The sequence below is a fragment of the Meriones unguiculatus genome, chromosome 21 (genome assembly GCF_030254825.1).
Source record: "Meriones unguiculatus strain TT.TT164.6M chromosome 21, Bangor_MerUng_6.1, whole genome shotgun sequence".
Lineage (NCBI taxonomy): Eukaryota > Metazoa > Chordata > Mammalia > Rodentia > Muridae > Meriones > Meriones unguiculatus.
The window spans coordinates 15,707,698-15,723,677 of NC_083368.1; the positions used below are offsets into that span (position 1 = coordinate 15,707,698).

The 15,980-nt window shown below is 48.2% G+C and overlaps 2 long non-coding RNA genes across 3 annotated transcripts; one reads left to right on the forward strand and one right to left on the reverse strand.

Moving 5' to 3' along the window:
• Positions 1-9,509: 9,509 nt before the first annotated feature.
• Positions 9,510-10,719, reverse strand: LOC132649714 (uncharacterized). Its single transcript, XR_009588209.1, has 3 exons — positions 10,382-10,719; positions 9,922-10,251; positions 9,510-9,773 (listed from the first exon to the last, which is right to left on the reverse strand). It is a non-coding gene; the product is annotated as an uncharacterized LOC132649714 (long non-coding RNA).
• On the forward strand, positions 10,429-15,451 carry LOC132649715 (uncharacterized). 2 transcript variants are annotated; one of them, XR_009588211.1, is made up of 3 exons: positions 10,429-10,510; positions 12,324-12,438; positions 15,062-15,451. It is a non-coding gene; the product is annotated as an uncharacterized LOC132649715 (long non-coding RNA). The 2 variants fall into 2 exon arrangements; XR_009588210.1 differs by lacking the exon at positions 10,429-10,510 and adding an exon at positions 11,413-11,592.
• Positions 15,452-15,980: the final 529 nt, after the last annotated feature.

A 15,980-nucleotide genomic window follows, 5' to 3' on the forward strand; every position in this document is an offset into this window, starting at 1 on the left:
AGATTGACCTCAGACTCACAGAGGTCCACCCGCCTGTACCTCCCGAGTGCCACTGTAGGTAGCCTAATTTAGTTAGCTGTTTGTGTGTTTGTTTTTATCAAGTTGTTACTTTGTGATACTAGGCTTGAACCTGGGACTTACTCATCTATGCAAGTTCTCTACTGAGCTGGAAGAAATTCCCAGAAGTTACCATAGAGAAGTAGGCGGTTGGCTCCGGCCACCCACCAGAGTCTTCCTAAAGGACACCTGTGCCTGTCCTTCCTACCGAAGTTCATCTATACATCTGCTCAGCTGTGCCTGGTGCTGTGACACTGACCATGCAGCCACCAGGACCAGCACTAACTCTGAGACAATCATGAGAAACTGGGTGTGACCGTGAAGAATAGCTCAGGATTGCCACAGCCTCGGGGCCCACCTGGAATGAAAGGAAAATAAGGGCTAGTGAGATGGCTCAGCTGTTGAAGGCACTTTCGGTCTAGCCCCGTGACTTGTGACTTGTGTCCAGACCCCTGGACCCACATGGTGGAAGGACAAAACCAACTCATACAAAGTGTCCTCTGACCTCCACATACATGCCATGATATAAGCATGCACACACCCCCCACACCCACACCCCCACCCACACCCACCCACACACACACGATGTAAATTTTTTAATTAAACAAATAGTAAAAATTACATTACAAATATAAGTTTCACGTTGTTGGCTCAGCAAGCAGAAAAGGTCAGACGTCTGAGAAATGTTTAACCTGTGTGTAACCACTTTTAACAATTCGATTATCCAGGGATTTTACTCTCGGTTTCCTGGAAGCCTTTAGGGAGCGGAGCTCCCTGAAAGAGCTCCCTAGACCTTGTTGTCTTCTCCCTTCTGCTATCAGCTGACCCCCAGGGAGGGTGGGAGTTTGTTTTGCTGCCAAGACCAAAGGTTCCTGAAGAAATTCCAGCTTTTTCCTGGTAAACCCAGAGTGCTGTCTGGTGTGACTGCTGGAGTGTGGCTGTGGTCTTCAAATGTCCCAAGACTCGGCACCCTAACCTACCCAGTCACCACCTCCAAATAAGTGAGAGGTCACATGACATGATTTAGAGGCATCAGACCAGCACCTCTGTACCCCTACCCACACGCTCCCCATCCTGGTGTCCAGAAAGACTTCCCCCCACCTATTTTTCTCAACCATTACATTCCATAAGAATATTTTGTTTGTTTTTGATGGCAAAGTCTCAACCAGGCCTCAACCAGGTCTCAAACTTGAAAGCAACCCTACCTCTGCCTCCTAGGTAGAGAAGTCACAGGCAGTCCCCTGCCACAGCCAGCCCTCAGAGATAAATAATTCAGATTATAATTTGACCATTCCTTCTAGTTTAGACAATGGCACAGTCTAAAAGTAGGGCCTTTCTGGATGGGGCGGGGGGGGGTTGTTTTAATCGCTTACCATGCAAGTGTAAAGACTAAAGTTTGGATCTGAGAACCCACATAAAAGCTGGGCAGGCTGACAGCCACCTTTATTCCCAGCAGCCCTCAGGAGGCAAAGATGGGCTCCCAAGGCAAACTGCCTAGCCAGAGCTCTGAGCAAGCTCTGAGCAAGAACCTGCCTCAGTAAATAAAGTGGACAGAGATGGGAGAAGACACTAGCGCAATTTCAGTCCACAGAGAGGAGAGAAGTAGGAGGAAAGAAAACCAGCTTAAAGCTGGAGAAGACACAAATTTGAATTTCCCAACTACCTTTTTTTTTTTTATGGAAAACCATTAGGAATGACTTGACACGGTTCTCACTGCACTAAGCAGGCACCTGTTTGACTGCCTTGATTCCAAATCCAAAAAAAATGGGAGCACTAGACTGTCTCGAAGAAATGGCGGGCAGATCACAAATACAACAGGGAACGCTAAAAGACTCATGAGCCAGCTGACTGAGCAATTATGGAGTGTTTGACCTGAGTCCATAGCTTTCCTTCCTCCCTGGTTTTCAATTGAAGGGAAGAAGCGCCGGGGGTTCCTGCCTCACCCGGGACGGCCCCACCAGCAGCAGGAGTGCTGTGGCTTACGCTGGATCCCCCTGTTTCCCGGCCCCTAGGGCAAGCACAGCGCAGACCCCTCTGAAATGGGGAAAGTTTGCCTGGCCTGAAAGAAGACTTCTAAGTACTCCTCAGAATGGCGGCACACACCCAGCTGGACATGGCGGCACACGCCAGATGCCCTGGAACTGGAGTCATGGAGGGCTGTGAGCCATTCCGTGGGTCCTGGGGACTGAGCCAGGTATGGTAGCTCATGCTCGGGGGAAGCAGAAGCCACAGAACACTGACTTAGAAGCTACCTTGGTCTCCACAGTGAGGTTTAGGACAGCCGAACTAGACAGGACCCTGTATCCAAACGAGGGGGCCAGGCCAGCTAGGCATGGTGGCGCACGCTTTTGATCCTAGCACTGGAAGACAGAGGCAGAGAGATCTCTAGGAGATTGAGGCCAGCCTGTTCTATATACTGATTTCTGGACTAACCAGGGCTACTTGGTTAGGCCCTGCCTTAAAAATATGTAAATTAAATATGTAAATATTTAAATTATGTAAAATTTAAATGTGTAAATTAAATAATTAAATAAAATATGTAAATTAAATAAGAATGGAAAACTGTGGAAGGAGCTGGGCGATGGTGACACACACCTTTAATCCCAGCACTCTGGAGACAGAGGCAGGTGGATCTCTATGAGTTTGAGGCCAGTCTGGTCTATGGAGTAAGTCCCAAAACAGCCAAGGCTACACAGAGAAACCCTATCTCAAAACACCAATAACTCCTGGAGAGATAGCTCAGTGGTTAAGAGCGTGGGCTGCTCTTCCAAAGGACCTGGGTTCAATTTCCAGCACCTACATGGTGGCTCACAACTGTGTGTAACTCCAGTTCCAGGGTATCTGGCATCCTCTCACAGACATACATGTAGGCAAAACACTAATGCACATAAAATAAAAATAAACAAATTACTTTAAAACAATAACAACAAAAGAATGAGGAGGAGGAAGAGGAAAGAAAACTAGAAGGAAGAGAAGGCAGGTCGTGTTCCACCGTGCTTTCTTCTCTAGGGCTTTCCACAGGTGACGATGTCCAGCACTGAAATGATGCTGAGTTTCAGAGGTGGGGAGTGAGTTCCTTGCCATCAGGGACACTAGAGGAACAGGCCAAGCCCAGCCCCAGACACGAGGGGCCTGTAAACAAAGGACAGCTAGGGTTGGCCTTAGCAGCTGCCTCGGATAGTTTCTGTTGCTGTGGGTAAACACCGACAGCGAACACAACTCAGGGTGGAAAGGGTTATTTCATCCTACAACTTGTAATCCACCCATCACCCAGGGAAGTCAGGGCAGGAACTCAAGGCAGGAACTGATGCAGAGGCCAGGGGGGAAGTGCTGTTCCCCCGTTCACTGGCTTATTCAACTTGCTTAAACCAGGATGGCGCCACCCACACCGGGTAATTAGGAAAATGCACTACAGACCCGCCTACAGGCAAATCTTACAGAGACTCTCTCAACTGAATCAAAAATAAACTTACCAGGACAGCAATGGCAGCTCAGAATCCACAAAGGTCTGGGAAGCAGATGGCAGACACAGAGGGAAGACTGGAGGTACATGAGCAAGACGAGTAAACAGACAGGCCACTGCCAGGTGTCAGGAGTGCAGGCTGGCCACAAAAGACAGACACTAATCCAAAGAAAGGCTGTGGGCTGAGAGTGTAGCCCAGTGGGTGGAGCCCAGCCTGTATGATACCCCTGTTTCCAGCCCCAGCTCCACAGTAAACCAGGTGTGCAAGGCTAGCTATAGCAACCCTGGAAAGGTGAGGGCAGGAGGGTTAGAAGTTCAAGGTCATCCTTGAACATAACCTTGGCTTCCTGAGACCCTGTCTCAAAGAGAGAAAGGTGAAGGAAGAGGAAGGTGAAGGGGATGAAGGAAGAAGGAAGGGGAGGGAAGGAGGGAGAAGAGAAAAGCCGAACTAGATAGGTTCCATTGGCACTGTGCCCGCTGCTCTCCTGGCGTGCTAAAGACGCCTTTTCCAATCCCTTTCTCTCTTGCTAAAACTTAACACATTTCATTTGTTTACTCATGAAGTGAAAGAGTTACTGTGTACTATCCATGTTCAAAGTACAATTAACTAATGATCGTGTGTGCGTGTGCATGTGTGAGTGTATGTGGGTGGGTGGATGTGAGAGTTAGTGTATATGTGTGCTTATCTGTGTTCTTATAAGACCCCCAAAATGGGATGAGTTGATTCCCTTTGATACCATATAAAGCTAATGAGATTCGACCAAAGCATTTTGGGGGGGAAATATCCAACTTTAAGTACTTTGTTAAAAAAGAAGGACTAAAAGTTAATGACTGAAGCAGCTACCTAAAGTTACAATAGGACTATCAGAAAACACAGAATGGAGTAGAAGAAAATAGTGAGTCAGTAAAATAGAAAGCAAAAAGAAAATAGAGAAAGTGGATAAAGCCAAAAATGAGGTTATTTGAATAAGATTAAGCAAGGCATGGTGGACATGCCTGTGATCCCAGAACCCAGGGTGAGGCAGGAGGTAAGTCTGAGGACAGCCTGGGCTACATAGTAGGACCCTGTCTCAAAGAATGCACAGAGAGAGACAGAGAGGAAAGATTTTTTTAAAAAAATATTTTTAGATGAATGTGTGTAAATGTGCACCAGATGAGGGCTGGGAGTTATGGGCAATATGAACCGCCACATGGGTACTGGCAATTGAACCCAGGTCCTCCAAAAGAACAAGTGCTCTTCGTGGTGGAGCCATCTCTGCAGCTCCTCCATCTTGTTTTGAGGCAGGGTCCTTCTCGTTGTTTCTAAGTGCTGCCTACCCCAGGCTGCCTGGTCCACAAGCTTCCGGGTGGGCCCTGCCTCCACCTCCCAGCTTACTGGGATTGCAGTGTGAGCTAGCACATCTGCCTGCTCTGCATGGGTTCAGAGGATTGAACTCGGGTTGTCCAGCTTTCAGCGGAAGCGTTTGCCCAGTGAGCCATGGCCCCAGCCCCAGATGTTGCTAGGTTCACTTGTTTAGGATTGCCAAGTCTGGAGCCAACCTGGGCTACAGTGTGCTGTCTCGAAATAACAATGATAATAGTAATAATGAACGGATTAAAATAAATGTGCACATTTTCTTTCCGTGCATTGTCTGTGAGGTGGTAGATGCCTTCAAAAAACAGCCCACTGGGCGCATCCCGTGTGTGCTGCAAATTCAACATCTGTTCCTTCCACTTTCACACTCAACAATGCAAGGCCAAGTCTAGAGGGCCTTCTCTGTGCTCCCTACCTGTCTGCCCATAAGGCTTTCTTGAAAGAGGTCTCTCTCTGGACTCTCTCGAAAGGAGTCTGTCAGTGCAGCCCAGAAAGTATAAAGGGAAAGTATTTTAATTTTTTAATCCGTGCCATTATTAGCTCTCCGTGCCCTGACTTCTAATTACACAGAAGCACGTCCATCTAATAGCCTGGCCCTGACTCATGACTTATTAATGAGGTCATATTTTTCAGTACAATTCCACAGTCCCATCAATCTCTCCTGAATTATTTTTAAGTGAATTTGCTGCTTTTTGAAAGGAAGGGGTCTGTGTGGCACTAGTGAGAACCAGGAAAGTTTAGCGTGCCTTCGGTTTGGGAAACTTTCCCAGCAGGATGGCGGGTGATCCAGGCGCGGGTTGAGCACCGCTAGCCTGCCATCCCAGCGCTCACAGCCTGCGAATCAGTCCCTCAGAGGCTGCACAACAGTGCTCCACGCAAGCGTGCCTGCCAGCACGCAGTGTGGCCACTGGCCTGCCTGCGGTCACGTGACAACATGTGACAAATGTGACAGCAGACACGAGTGAGCACAGAGGTGGGTCCTGCCCCAGCTGCAAGTGGGTAACAAGTTCAAGGTGGCCCCAGGGAGGAACCAGAGCACACATATTTGGGGGAATTGAGGATGTCCATAGCATCTGGTCAACTACTAAGACAGGTATATTGAAATACATATAGGACCTTCAAGACAAAACTTGCCATCAAGTCTGACAACGTTCATTCCCAGCAACCCCAACATTGGAGGGAGAAAACACACTCCTACAAGTTGTCCTCTGACTTCCTTATGGGTGCTATAGCATGCACACACACACACACACACACACACACTATATATATATATATATACATATACTTCTATACATATATATATATACTTACAAGTATACATATGTATAAGTAAATAAAATAGAATTTGAGATGTGAATACATTTATGTTCTTAGGTTTACTCTATAGCTCATGCTGCAGAAATCTGTACAGTGAGTATCCTAGAACTCACTGTAGTCAGACTGTCCTCAAACCCACAGTGATCCTCCTGCCTCAGCTTCCTGGGATTACTATCATGAGGAGCTCACTCCTTTCTTCTTTTTCTTTCTTTCTTTCTTTCTTTCTTTCTTTCTTTCTTTCTTTCTTTCTTTCTTTCTTTCTTCTTTCCTTCCTTCCTTCCTTCTTCCCTTTTCTTTTCTTTTCTTCTTTTCTTTTCTTTTCTTTACAGAGTCTCACTGTGTATCCCTTGTGGCTCTAGAACTCACTATTTAGACCAGGTTGGCATCAAACTCACAAAGATCCACCTGCCTCTACCTCCTGCATGCTGGGATCAAAGGTGTGCATCAGCATACACTTTTTTTTTTTGTTTGTTTGTTTGTTTTTGTTGTTTGGGGAGGTTGTTTTTGTTTGTTTGTTTTAAGACAGGGCCTCAGCTCAGGCTTGTCTCAAATCCGCCATGTAAAGAGAGATGACTTTGAACTCCTGATCCCCCTGCCTGTTTGCTTGTTTGTGGCAGAGCCTTGTTGTTTAGCGCAGGCTGACCTGGAACCCGAGGTGATCCTTTCATCCTAGCCTTCCCAGTGCTGGGATGAAGGTATGCACCATGATGTATATTTTACCACACACCAGCACACAGGTGCCGGTCAACACCAACCCCACAATATGGCAGTCCATGCCCCCAGCAATGGGTTTCCAGTGCTGGGTTTGAACCCATGAGGCCTGAGAGATGGCTCAGTGGTTAAGAGCACTGGCTACTCTCCCAGAGGACCCAGGTTCAGTTCCCAGCATCTATACAAGGCAGCTCACAACCGTCTATAACTCCAGTTCCAGGAGATCTGATACTTTCACACTGACATAAATGTAAGCAAAAACACCAAAGCACATCAAATTAAAAATAAATAAATAAGAATTAAACAAACAAAACCCAAGGCTGGATTTAGTAACAGATCATGACCAACATTCCTTGAACCTGAACATGGACTCCCTGCTGCCCTCCTCCACAGTGTATCAACTGCAATGATACAAGCCATGTGTACCCATCCCCCACCGCTACTCCCCCCTTCCACATCTACCCTCCAGCCACATGCTCTACAAACAGACCCTTGCTGTTGAGAGGAAAGCAAGGGGGCAGCAAAGCCGCTTGGCTCTCTTGGTCTGGTGGCCCGCATTTGTCCTGCTGACTTCAGCCTCTTCTCTGGGAGACGTGAGCACTCAAGTGTAGACCAGTTACACAAATGGAAAGGTTTAATTTATGTATCTCCTACTGTGGAGCAGGTGTTCATAGCAGCAGCTACCTGACACCCTGGAAACCCCCAGGAGGTGCTGATATTCCTGTAAGTGAGGGCCATCCCCTTACACTTCACGCAAACATAAGCTGGAGTAGAAGGGTGGCCTCCTCCAGGCTCCACTTCCTGGAATTTTAGAAATCCTTTAGGCTGGTAGGAAGTAGGTTTGGTAGCTTCTGTCTGTAATCCCAGTACTCAGGAGGCTGAGGCAAGAGGATCACTAGTTGGAGGCCAACCTGTGTTATATAACAAAGCTTCTCAAAGGAAGGAAGAGGGGAGAAAAAAAGAGAGGAGGGGAGGGAATGAGAGGGAAGAGAAGGGAGAGAAGGGGAGAGGAGGGGAGGGAAGAAGAAGAAAAAACTGTTCTTGGCTGATTAGGTCAAGAGATAGGCCCCACCCCTCACCTGGGCAGTGCGGGAGAGCTGGCCCTGGGTACAGGAGAGGTAGCCCATGGCAGGGGCACAGAGAGCTGGCAGGCTGAACGAGGCAAGCTTCCGTCCAGGCCCAGATCCAGGGCTTTGAGTTGGCCCATCCCAGCATCTACCCCATCTTTGAACTGCTGGAGCACATGAAGGGTCCGGTCCTCCAGAACCAAAGCTGCAGGATCTCCATGACACAGCAACAACAGGATATCCCAGAGGAGTCCTGGTGAGGATCCAGTACTGACAGTGTAGCAGAAGCCAGAGGCCTCGAACCAGACCAGTGACTCACTGCAATGAACATTTGCAAGCAGCGATGTTTGGACAAAAGGGCATACTGTGTGACACGCTGTGACATACCTCAGCTTCCACAGCGAGATTTTTTGTCTGGTTGGTTGGTTGGTTTGGTTTTCTTGTGGGGGAAGTTGCAAGGGCAGAGGGTGGCTATGGAGGGACTAGAAGATGAATGGGATTGAGGTGCAGGGTGTGAAATTCACAAAGAATTAACGTTAAGAAAGAGAGAGAGAAAGGTCCTATCTCTGTCCCTCACTGGGAAGGCAAAGTCTCTGCCCTTTGTGACCTGTGACCCTTGGTGATGTCATACTGGGGCCTGGCAGCCAACTCTTTGCTCCTAGACTCCTTGTTCCTGTACGGTAATAACTAAGCCAACTGGGGGGGAAAATGCTGCAGAGTCGACTAAGGAAAACCAGAGCATGGGGGCAGCTGGGGCCAGGAAGGAGTGCCAGAGAGACACATAAAGGGCCATTGTGCGGGTGCCTAGGCCGCCACGGAGGCCTTGGCAGCCAAGCCAGAGGAGCCCACCGTGATCTGTGTTCTCTGAGGGAGATCCTTGGATCTCAGCTGAATAAAGAACAACTTGGAAGCAGGCAGAGGAAAGTAGAAAGCACGGGGACAGGAAGCACAGGCCAAGCCAAGAGGAGAGTGGGCGGAAGTGGTAGAGCAGGGTGAGGGGCACAGGTGAACAGGGCTCGCACCTGCCCTTGCACCTCTACTTTGACTGAAAGCTCATTTCGACACTGCCAAACAAGGAAGCAGTCTTTCGGACAGCTCATCAACGATTTAAAAAGTCGGTCCTGGCACCGTGTCAGCGGCTCAGGGGGTAAAGCCGTTCCCTATGGAAACAGCCTGAGTTCAGTTCCTGAAACCCGCCTAACGCTGAAGGGGAGGACTGAACTCCGCAAAGCTGTCCTCTGACCTCCACGTTGTGGCGCACACGCACACGCACACGCACACGCACACGTGTGCCATACTAATCACCAGACAGGTGGCCGGGTAGTTAAGTGTACTTGCTGCTCTTGCAGAAGACCTTGGCTCCGTTTCTGGTACCCACATGTCAGCCCACAGCGGTCCTTAACTCCATTCTAGGGGATCTGGCATCCTTTGCTGGCTTCAGTGGGAGCCAGGTACAGACCCAAGAGTACCTACATCAATGAAGGCAAAAAACCCATACACGTGAAAAAAAAAATTTAATAAACATTTTAAAGTTTTGCTCTTACCGGAAGGGAAAAAATAGAGAAGAAACATGGGTTCCATCTAAGCAGGGTTGATCAGAAGATCCGCAATCATTAAAAAAGCTTGAGGAAGGAAAAGGGCACAGTACTCAGGGCAGAGGAGTAGGCTTCTTGGGGGTGGCAGGTAGAGGAGCTTTGGTGTTTGTGTTTTAACAGCAGCAACCCTGGGCCACCTCTGGTTGGTTGTCACATTGGCCACCTTCTCTTTCTGGTGAAGGCTGAATAGAAGCAAGGATTGTCTCCTGAAAGAAAAAATTTTGCTCAGAATAAAACTTACTGAGGAAAACAAGAGATTCCCCAAAGTCAAGGGCCCACGGGGCTTCTGTTGGTTTACTCGTTGACTTTGTTTTCTTTTAGAGACAGGGTTCATGTAGCCCAAGCTGGCCTCACCCTTAATACCGTAGCTGAGGATGACTTTGAACTTCTGATCCACTCCCTCCATCTCCCACGTGCTGGGATTGTAGCCGTGTGACACCGTGTCTGGTTTATGCAGTGCTGGGGTTTGAACTCGGGACCTGAAATGCTAGGCAAGTACACCAGCAGCCCAGCCGAATCCATAGCCCCACAGCAAGGCCGCTGAAATGGATTTCCTCTCATAATCATGGCTCTTGTCTCTCCTCATCTGATCTTGAAGTGAGTCAGCCTCTTCCGCTCTTTCAGGGTAAACCCAAGGTACCCTGGACTCACAGTTGCCCCAAGAGAAGGGGAGAGCTGGCACTCCTAAATGGAGAGAGGCTCCAGCAGCTCAGTCCATCTCGAGCCGAATTGTTAATCAGGTGCAGAACTCCTGAAAGGAGCAGAGCTAGACCCAGCTCCCTCCCAGGGCCGCCTGCCAGCTTCCCCCACTCACCTCTTCCTTTCCAAATCCTGGGTGCCTTTGTATCAGGACTGGTCCAAGCCAGCCTCTGCAGGAGCCACCTGACCATGTCCTCTTCCATCTCCTCCACCTCCTCTGCAGTGAGAGACGCAGACCGCCGCTGTGAGCACCACCCCTCCCCCCCAAAAAAAAGAAAGCAGCCCCGATTCTAGGACTTGGGCCAGAGCCTGGCAGATGAGTTATCCCGTGAGAAATGATTCTGAGGGCAAGTTAACTCTTTCTCTCACTGAGCCACAGCCCATCAAGCGCAGGCAGACACTGAGCCCCGCCAGGCCTATACCTCCAACCCTGGGAGCTTCTTGCGGAGGCCTAGGCAGCCAGCCTTCCGGATGGGCCCCAGTGACATGCCCACAGTGTCCCCTCCCTGCTGAAGTGACTGTGTGAGGCCCACAGCAGTGGCCCTGGAGAGTGTGGCTCCCTCCCCGTTTTTGTCTCTTCTCTGACCCTATGGTGAGGGCCATGTGACAAAAGCAGACACTTCCTGAAGCTAGTCAGGCAAGTGGGCCGCTGTCGAAGCAGACCCACCAATCCCCATCATTGGTTCCACAGCCCAGTCTTCATTCTAAGGGCCATTGTGCACTGCAAGTCCTAGCCAAGTGTCCCCTGTGCGTCCCACTCACTGAAGCTATGAGGGTTTTGTTGTCCTTTGGTTTTGTTTGGGTTTTTTGCTTTAATGGGTTTTCAGTTGTATTGGAATCTAACCCAGGGCTTTGCAAATGACAGGCACAAATTTTTTATCTCCAGCCTTGGCTTGCGTTCATTGAGACAGGATCTCTATATTGAGCCCAGGATGACCCCAAACTGGCTCTGTAGCCAAGGATGACCTTGAAGTCCCAATCCTGCTTCCACCTCCCAAGTGCTAGGATTCTAAGTGTGTGCCACCACGCCTGCCTGGCCGGAGTGAGTTAATGAGTGTGTGTGAGTTAATGTCAAAGAGAAGGAGAGCTTGCCACTGCAGGAGGCAAGGCAGATTTTACACAGACTCCTGCCACGAGCCAGACAGATTTAAGTATAAGCTGTGCTCCATACGGAGCTTTGGAGAGAGACTTGGCATTTTCAAGAGGAAAGTGGGGGCAAAGCAGGGGGAGCAAGCAAATAGCATTTGGGAGAGTCGGGATGAGAAATTCCCAAAGGTTTTCTGAACATGCCTGGGACGGTGTGCCGAGAACTGCTGTAAAATTAAGGTAAGTCTCACACAGCGGACCCTCCCGGTACCTGAGCCTCTCCCAGGAGAATTTGAGAGGCTGCGTCCTGCCCTAGGCATGGTCTTGAGCTTTAGGACCTAGAAAGTATTTTTTTCAAGTCTCTTCTGTGTGTGTTTTTGCTTGAGAAAGGACCTCACTATGTAGCTTTGACTGTCCTGAGGCTGGCTTCGAACTCACAGATATCCATCTGCCTCTGCTCCCAAATGCTGGGATTAAAGGCATGCACCACCACTCCCAGCAAATCATTTCTTTTTGTATGTTTTGGTGTTTATTGTTGTTTTGTAGCCCAGGCTGGCCCTTAAGTTGCTAAAGATAGCCTGGTGCCAGAACCTGATCCTCCTGCCTCTATCTCCTGAGTTCTGTGATTACAGGGATGCCCCACCACTCCTGGTTTATGCTGGGGAACCCAGAGGTAGTTCATGCTGGGAAAGGGCTTTATAAACTGAGCTCCATGCCCACTGCCTTCCATTCTTCTACCTTGATCCTCTGCTGAAAAAGAAAAGAAAAGAAAAGAAAAGAAAAGAAAAGAAAAGAAAAGGCCAGAGTGGACAGTCTCCGTAACATCCCATGTTACATAACTGACAGAGCTTTGGCTGGACAGTTGAGCGTCTCCTTTTTTTTGACATATCCATTTCCATAATCACTTGGATCTGAGCATCCCGGCAAATGCAGTGTTAGACTTAATAGTAAGTATGGTCCTTCCTCACCAGGAATGTAACCAGCTTCATGCCTGCAGCCGGGCACACGTTTCTGTGATGAGAGCAGTGACTTGGAAGTGTCCTCTTCAAAACCACTCTCCTGACCACCTTGCTGAACATTTTCCAGGTGAGCCGTGGAAACGAAGCTCCTTGGGCTGAAGATGTAGGTCGGTGGGAGAGCATATGCCTGGCATGTGCAAGGCCTCAGGTGTGATGATGACCAGCACTGCAGAAAGAAAAGGGAAGGAAATGAACCTACTCATCTCTGCTTCTCAGAGCAGAGTCCGGGACCAAGAGGAAAACCACCATTTAGATGAGGATGGGATAGAAGCTGGAGTCTATCAATTACACCTCTTCGGCCATTGCTTTCCAGCTGACTGTTGGCCCTTAGGAGAATGAATGACAACCAGAGCAAAGGTCTGAACAGTGAGGCAAGGGACAGGCATGGCACACCGCTGTAATCCCACATTCAGGAAGTAGGGACTGGAGGTTCAGGAGTTTGAGGGCCACCCTAGGCTCCATAGGACTCTGTCTCAAACAACAGCCACAAAATAAGTTGGCAAGGAGGCTTTTTAGGATGGTTATTACAGTCAGCAGCATCAGGGCGAGGCTACAGCAGAAGCTCACCGCTCACACCTCTTCGCCAGTGGATTTTATCTCCTTCCTTTTAAAGTTTTTTGTTTTGTTTTGTTTTTATTTATTTTTTTTTGCTTTGTTTTTATTTTATGTATATTAATTCTTTGTTTTCATGCACACCACAAGAGGGCATCAGATTCCATTACAGATGGTTGTGAGGCACCTTGTGGGTGCTGGGTATTGAACTCAGGGCCTACTGGAAGAGCAGCCAGTGCTCTTAACCCCTGAGCCATCTCTCCAGCCCATGTGTTTTTGTTTTGTTTTGTTTTTTCAAGACACTGTTTTTCTATGTCCTCTGGCTGTCCTGGAACTCTGTAGACCAGGCTAGCCTCCAACTCACAGAAGTCTGCCTGCCTCTGCCTCTGCCTCTGCTCCTGCCTCTGCCCCTGCCCCTGCCCCTGCCCCTGCCCCTGCTCCTGCCCCTGCCTCTGCCTCTGCCTCTGCCTCTGCCTCTGCCTCCCAAGTGCTAGGATTAAAGGCATGTGTCACTACTGCCCAGCCTTAAGAATTTTTTTTTAATGTGTGTGTGTGTGTGTGTGTGTGTGCAGGGGTTTATACAAAGGCTGGAAGAAGGTGTCGGATCCCCTGGAGCTGGAATTAACAGCATTGTGTGCTTCCTGTGGTTGCTAGAAACCAAGCCCAGGTCTTTTGCAAGAACAGAGCATGCTCTTGATGACCGAGCCATCTCTCCAGCCTTTGGCTTTTTCTTAGATGTGACTAGTAGACATGTGCCTGTGCTTCTCGACCAAATGGACCACTGAGCAATGCCATCAAACCACAGTGACACCAGGGTGACTTTGGTTCTCAAATTTATTCCTAAGCCTTTCTATAGTCATTGAAGCACCTCTGTAGGCATTTCATGTCCTAAAGGTATGACGGCTATTTGGTGTCTGGTGAAAGTAGAGGCTTCGATGGAAGAGGCACAAGCACAGCCCATCTTGATGCCACAAAAGGAAGCTGGGGTGAGAGAAAAAGGTGAACTCGTTCGTGGACTCTCTGTACTGAGGCAAGAAAATCAGGAGGCCAAGCTTGGGTGATACCTGTCTCAGGAAGAAAAAAAAAAATGAGTTGAAGGAAGGAGAAAGAAGGGAGGGTGGGAGATAGAAAGAGGTTCTAGGAATTTGGGTGTAGAGCTTGAGCAGTGAAAGGCAAAGAACTAACCTTCGGACAGCTTCTGTCTGGTTCCAATGTCCCCATGCCTCTGCTCTAGGGGCAAAAGACGCAAGTGTCAGCAGTTTCATCACTGCCATAGATAACACTCCGGAAGTAGAAGAATTAAAGTTCGAAGGCAAAGGATTTAATTAATTCTTAAGAACTCCAAATAAAGCTTCTTTAAAATGAAGTAGTCCAAAATATTCTCAAGATAGTTCATTTCAAATGTGACTGAATTTGAGGCCAGAGAGAACACGTTTGTACTATAAGCCTGTGGTTTGGGGTTGCATACACTTAGCCTTTGGTCAGCGTCTCAGAAATAAAAAGGTTCTGTTTCATTGAGAGAAAAGTACACACTGACAGGAATAAATATGCTGTGATATTTGCACTAGGGAGGAAGAGGCGGGGGGGGGATTGTTTTGAGTTTGAAGCCAGCTGGGGCTACGTATCAAAATAATATGTATGGATTAGTTGGGAGAGTGTTTGTCTAGCATCCAGGAGTTCCTCAATTTAATCCCCTGTCCAGCATAAAACTGAACTCCCCTCTGGAATCCCAGCATTCTGGAGGTAAAGACAGAAGGAACAGGTGTCCCAGGCCAGCCTTGGCAACATAGTAAATTCAAAATCAGTCTGGGTTACATGAAACCCTATCTTTAAAAAAATGCTTATGACCCTTCATTTGTGTCATTTGCTGGTATATGATCCATGTTTGGTAATGTAGGATTCTTTTGCTTTGGTTTAGATATTATGTATTTATTTCTTTGAGACAATGTAGCCTTGTCTGGTGTTGGACTCAAAAATCTGCCTGCCTCTGCCTCCTTTGGAGCTGGGATTGAAGGCAGGGCCCACCATACCTGGCTTGTGCTTCATTTGTAAAGGAGAGTAAAATGATTTTTTTATTCACTGGTAACTAAAAGTCCTTTTCCAAACGTTTCTTTCTCAAATATACTTTGTTTTCTTAGGAAGGAAAGCCCCATCCGAAGAGGCTGACTCCCTTCAGACTCCGGCCATCTTCATCTTGACCTGGAAGTGAATCTGTCAGATGCAGTGTGGAGCCAGTACCAAGCTTCTCCTGGGGAAGATGTTCCCAACACTCCAGAGAACAGTGGTGGTTTCATTCGTGAAGGCTTTGATGTAGACAGCACTCCCAAGATTCCAGGTTTTCCATTGATTGTAACCTTTTCCCATAGAAACTGTTCCTGTTCTCAAATAGGAAAGAAAAACTCTAAACTAGGAAGAAACTCAGCCCTAGGTAAATGTCAGAGAAGGTGCCTGCAAAAATCCCAGAATCAAAAGTTCTGTCTTCGGGGCTGGCAAGATGGCGTGGGGACGGTAAAGGCACCGGTTGCCAAGCCTCATGTGATTGATCCCACCTGGTAGAAGGAGAGAACCAATTTCTGAAAGTTATCCTCTGCTCTCACACTCACATACACTGTGGCACGCACACAATTACACACAAATAAATGTATATGTAATTAAACTTGTTAAATCGCTCTTTTAAAGAATTCTACTTTCTCCAGGATAAGTAAGGTCTAAATTCAGCTTCCAGGTTGACCTTGGCTTTGTCTTAGCTAGGGTTTCATTGCTGTGATAAAACCCTAGCTAAAAGCAGCTTAAGATGAATAGGGTTTATTTCAGCTGAAAGCTCTCAGGTCACACCCATCACTGAGGGAAGTCAGGGCAGATCCTGGAGGCGGAACCCACGATGCATAGGCCATGGAGGAGTGCTGCTTACTGGCTTGCTCATGGCTTGATCAACCCACTCTCATGAAGCACCCAGGACCACCAGCCCAGCATTGACACCACCCATAGTGGGCTGGGCCCTCTCACACCAATCAAGAACACACTACAGACTTGCCTACAGTAAAATCTTTTTTTTTA